The sequence below is a fragment of the Ursus americanus genome, chromosome 8, assembly GCF_024610735.1.
Source record: "Ursus americanus isolate L20-20 chromosome 8, mUrsAme1.1.p, whole genome shotgun sequence".
Lineage (NCBI taxonomy): Eukaryota > Metazoa > Chordata > Mammalia > Carnivora > Ursidae > Ursus > Ursus americanus.
The window spans coordinates 5,058,992-5,065,179 of record NC_142134.1 but is presented as its reverse complement, the minus strand read 5'-3'; positions in this window follow the sequence as shown (position 1 = coordinate 5,065,179).

The following is a 6,188-nucleotide window of genomic DNA, read 5'->3' as shown; positions in this document are numbered from 1 at the left end:
GTTTTAAATTTGGTCTTTTAAATGTCCAAGTTCAGAATTTCTAATAGAGTTTACAAAATTATTTCTTTTATGTTGTTTTTCAAATGCAGATATGATTATCTGTGTCTCTAAACTTAAGTAATGCTTTTGATTTTCCAAATGTGTGTCACATTGTTGAGGAATTAGGATGCAGTGAATAATTCCTGTGAAAGGCCACACCAATGGGCGGGTTTTAGCTAGAAGGGAAGAGAAGAGTAAATGCTGTTCTGTGTCCACTGCTGTGATCATATGTTTTTTTAATCTTGTTGATATGATGGATTATACTGATTAATTTCTAGATGTTGAATCAGCTTTACAAACCCAGAACAAACTGCACTGGGTATACAATTCCTTTTGTATCATCCTGTATTCATTTTGCTAATGTTAAAGATTTCTGTGTCTCTATTCGTGAGAGTTACTGGTGTTAATTTTCTTTCTGTGTACTGTCTTTATCTGATTTTGGACTCAGAGTAATATTGCAGTTGACCCTGCGCTGCAGGGGTTTGAACTGTGTGGGTCCGCTTATGCGTGAATTTTTGTTGATGAATATAGTAAGTACTGTAAATATATTTCCTGTTCCTTATGTTCTTAATAACACTTTCTTTTTTCTAGTTTACTTTATTGTAAGAATATAGCCTATAATACACGTAACATACATAATATGTGTTAACTGTTTATCAGTAAGACTTCTGTCAACAGTAGTTCAGATTTTGGGGAGCCAAAAGCTATATGCAAATTTTCACCTGCACAGTGGTGGTGGGGGTGTCAGTGCCTCTACCCCCTGTGTTGTTCAAACGTCAACTGTAATTTTAAGAAGTTGATCCCTCCTCTTTTGTTTTTCTGGGAGAGATTGTGTAAAATTGGTGTTAATTATTTAAGGGTTTGGCAGATTTCTCCAGTAAAACGCTCTGGGTCTACAGATTTCTTTTTTTGGGATTTTTAAGTCATGAATTTAATGACCTTAATATTTGTAGGGCTATGCAAATGGTCTATTTCATATCTGGTGAGTTGTTTTTTAAAGGAATTAGTTCATTTTATCTAAGTTGTCAAATTTATGTGTGTAGAGTTAATAGTATTCCCTTCTTCTATTTTTGTATTGAAGTATAATTAACATACAGTGTTACATTAGTTTCAGGTGTACAATATAACGATTCAACAATCATTTCCCTTATTCACTGCTTAACAGAATAAGTGAACTTTGAATCCCCTTTTATCTATTTCACCCATCCTCCCACCTACCTCACCACTGACAACTACTAGGTTTTCTCTGTATTTAAGGGTCTGTTTTTTTTTTCCTCCTTGTTTATTTTGTTTCTTAAACTCCACATGAGTGAAATCATATGGTATTTGTCTTTCTCTGACTTATTTCACTTAGCGTTATATCCTCTAGGCCCATCCATGTTATTGCAAATGTCAAGATCTTGTTCTTTTTTATGGCTGAATAATACTGCATTGTGTACATATACATTGTATCTCTATCTATATACATATATTTATATATTTATCCATTCATCTCTTGATAAACACTTGGGTTGCTTCCATATCTTGGCTCTTAGAGTACTGCTGCAATAAACATAGGGGTACATGTATCTTTTTGAATTAGTGTTTTTGTTTTCTTTGGGTAAATACCCAGTAGTAGGATTACTGTTTCTTATGGTAATTCTATTTTTAATTTTTTGAGGAACTTCCATACTGTTCTTGACAGTGGCTGCACCATTTTGCATTTCCACTAACAAGTTCACAAGTGTTCCTTTTTCTTCACATACTTGTCAAAACTTGCTATTTCTTGTGTTTGATTTTAGCCATTCTGACAGGTGTGAGGTGATACCTCATTGTAGTTTTGATTTCCATTTCCCTGATGAGTGGTTCCGAGCGTCTTTTTATATGTCTGTTGCCCATCTCTATATCTTTTTTGGAAAAATGTTTATTCAGGTCCTCTGCCCATTTTTAAATTGTATTATTTGTTTTTTGGTATTGAGTTGTATAAGTTCTTTATATATTTTGGATATTAACCCCTTAAAAATGGATATATTTTGGATATTAGATTCTTAGCAAATATCTTCTCCCATTCAGTAGGTTGTCTTTTTGTTTTGTTTCCTTTGCTGTGCAAAAGCTTTTTTATTTTGATGTAGTCTCAATAGTTTAATTTTATTTCCCTTGCCTGAGGAAATAAATCTAGAAAAATGTTTCTACAGACAGTGTCAAGGAAATTACCGCCTATGTTCTCATCTAGGAATTTCATGGTTTCAGGTCTCACACTTAGGTTTTTTTTTTTAATGCATTTTGAGTTTATTTTTGTGTGTGGTGAAAGAAAGTGGTTCAGTTTCATTCTTTTGAGCGTAGGTGTCCAGTTTTACCATTACTATTTGTTGAAGAGATTTTCTATTCCCCATTGTATAGTCTTGCCTCCTTTGTCATAAATTAGTTGACCATATAATCATGGGTTTATTTCTGGACTCTCTATTTTGTTCTGTTGATCTATGTGTCTATTTTTGTGCCAGTACCATACAGTTTTGATTACTACAGCTTTGTAGTGTATCTTGAAATCTGGGATTGTGATAGCTCCAGCTTCGTTCTTCTTCTTCAAGATTACTTTGGCTATTTGGGGTCTTTTGTAGTTGCAAAAAAATTTTAGTGTTTATTCTAGTTCTGTGAAAAATGCTGTTGGTATTTTGATAGGGATTGTATTAAATCTGTAGATTGCTTTGCGTGGTATGAACATTTTAACAGTATTGGTTCTTCTTATCTATGAGCATGACAAGTCTTTCCGTTTCTTTGTGTCATCTTCAATTCCTTTTATCAGTGTTTTATAGTTTTTGTAGTATAGATCTTTCACTTCCTTGGTTAAATTTCTAGTTATTTTATTATTTTTGGTGCAGTTGTAAATGGGATTGTTTTCTTAATTTCTTTTTCTGCTACTTCATTATCAGCGTATAGAAGTAAAACAGATTTCCGTGTATTGATTCTGCAATCCTGTGACTTACTGAATTCATTTATCAGTTCTAGTGGGTTTTTGATGGAGTCTTTAGGATTTTCTGCCGTGGCACTGCCCGCAGCGCCACAGCCACAGCACCCTTGATTCGTCGATTGGGGAGAAGGACGAGGCACAGACAGGTTAGCTTGTGAAAAAGAGCGTGGGTGCAGGGGACGACCGCCACGAGTGATCGCCCCAACAGCTTCAACCTCGCGTATTTATTGGCAACAATCAAAAACAATCACAATCACAATCAATCAAGGGAGTGATCCGTCTTACATTCTAGTGAATAGTAGTGCATCACAGGGAAGGTCACAGGATAGTGGTGCATCACCACCACGGGGAAGGTCACGGGATAGTGGTACATCACGGGGAAGGTCAGGGGATCAGGTGATGTAACGTTTAGCAAGTGGGGCCTATTTTTAAACATGTTTCTAGGGAGCCTGCGGGCTATTGTCAAGAGCAATCAGGTTTCAGCAGTGTTCTGCCCCGAAACAGTTGGGCGTTCCCAACTGTTGGACAAGCCAGGCATTCCCGGCCGGTGTGCAGGCTGGCGTTCCCGGTTGCTGGGCGAGCCGGGCATTCCCGCGGCTTGGCTCTGACATTTACACTGAAGCCCGCAAGGTCACAAACATGTTTTCCTATTATATCCTTAACATAAGTTTTCGGCCAGGGGCTGCTGCATTTCCCCTTTTCTTTTTGCAGAAGCAGGTAGGTGGACTTGGCCACTTCGCGTTCCATCACTCGTCGGAAGGCTCTTCTTTGGCATCTGAGGACTAAGCATATTACAAACAAAGAGATAAAAAGCAATAGTAGAGCTCCTAGAAGGCTAGTACCATTATTGTTAAACCACTGGAAAAAATTTGAGGGGGACAGCGTCCCATCTATATTTTCTGCCAAGCTTAAGCCTGGTACATTTTGTAAGTCGGCATGAGTGATGCCTTGAATGGTATCTTGTAGTTGCTTAATATCAAGAGTTAAATTGTTACCATAATGGTTAGATAGATGTCCTCGAACTTTCTCCCAAGGAATCTCAGTTGCATTGTATTGAAAAGGAGTAACACAAAATGTGACATTCCAGTCACAAAGAAGGCGCATGTGCAATTTAATATTTTGAATTTCATCTCCCAGATATGTCATAGCATATTCTAGATCTGAGCGCCGTTCACTCATTTGTTGATCAATAATAATTTGTTGACTCCATGCCCTGCTGGCATTGTGATGCCAATCTTGCACAATCTTGTCGTTTGTACTGTATGGTGCAATACTGTTCCTGCCACCGCAGCTGTGGCAGTGATGGCAATAATGCCAAAAATGGTCATAATTAGTAGTCCTATAAACCTTTTTGTGCGTCAGACCTACTTCTGTAGGACCGTTAGCAAGGCATGCATGTCCGGAGAACTCTCCCATGGATGGGGGTGTTCAACGGGTATCCATATTCCAACTCGCCTTCATGCTAATAAGATTGATTGGTCAGTATTTATGTTACGATTTAGGCAGGTATATAACCTGCAATTTGTGCAAAAAAGCTCTTTTTGGAACATATCCAATTTAAGGGATCCTACTACCAACACATATGGGTCTCTCACACAAGCTTGAATATAGTCTTTATCAACCGCCTGAAAGCTTAAAGTATAGTTTTCATCTTTAAGATAGGTCCCATTCCAGGGGCACCTGGGTGGCACAGCGGTTAAGCGTCTGCCTTCAGCTCAGGGCGTGATCCGGCGTTATGGGACCCAGCCCCACATCAGGCTCCTCCGCTATGAGCCTCCTTCTTCCTCTCCCACTCCCCCTGCTTGTGTTCCCTCTCTCACTGGCTGTCTCTCTGTCGAATAAATAAATAAAATCTTAAAAAAAAAAAAAGATAGGTCCCATTCCAGATCTTATTAGGGGACTTTGCTGCAATGCGTAGGTAGGAACTCCTGTCTTGGGTCTAATCCAGTTAATGTCTCCTAATAATTTTTGCATATCATTTAAAGTTTTAACGGCATCTTGCCGAATTTGTACCTTTTGGGTACGTATTGTGGTACGATCCATTATATAACCGACGCAAGAATAAGGGGTGGAAGTCTGGATTTTTTCAGGAGCAATGACAAGTTTGTGAAGATCAAACTGATATTTGAGAGAACGGAAAACAGTGGCTAGTTCTTCTTCCGTTTTTGCTGCACATAAAATGTCATCCATATAATGGATTAAGTAAGCTTGTGGATATTGGACTCGAACTGGTTCCAGAATCCGGGCCACATAACTTTGGCATATAGTAGGACTATTAAGCATTCCCTGTGGGAGAACCTTCCACTGAAAGCACCTGGAAGGCTCTGTGAAATTAACACTAGGGATAGTGAAAGCAAAGCGGGGACAATCTTGTTGTGCAAGTGGAATTGTATAGAAGCAGTCCTGTAAATCAACAATAATTAGAGGCCAATTAAGAGGTACCATGTTGGGGGAAGGGAGTCCTGGCTGGAGTGGTCCCATAGGTTGAATTTCTGCATTAACTGCTCTTAAATCGGTAAGTAAACGCCATTTTCCAGATTTCTTTTTGATTACGAAAACTGGCGAATTCCAAGGACTAAAGGATTCCTCTATATGTCCTTTTTGAAGCTGCTCTTGAACCAAACTTTGCAGAGCCTCAAATTTTTCTTTGTTTAATGGCCACTGCTCGATCCAAATGGGGTGTTCGTCTTTCCACATCAGTGGGATTGGCTCTGGAAGACCCACTGGAGGCCGAGCAGTGGCCCCTACAAAAAAGGCGGATTGGTGTCCGTCTCTTTGGTAGGAGGTGGTATCATTATATACGCTTCCCATTGTTGGAGTAGATCTCGACCCCAGAGATTAATGGGAATGTCTATTATATATGGCTGAATATATCCTTTTTGTCCCTCAGGCCCCTCGCGTGGAAGAATATGAAGACTTTGGTTTACATTTTCTGCTTGTCCTAAACCTGAAATAGTTATTGCCGTGGGGCCCTGAGGCCATTTCTTAGGCCAATTATCAGTTCCAATAAGGGACACATCTGCTCCAGTATCAATAAGTCCCTGAAAGGACTTTCCCTGTATCTTTATATAGCAGGTCGGTTTTTTGAAAATTTTCTCAGTGAAATACACTCCCGACCCACCGGTACTTCCAAAGCCTGCGTCACCACGCGTTTGATTTTTGAATTTTCCTTTAATATATGGCAGCAATAGTAACTGCGCTA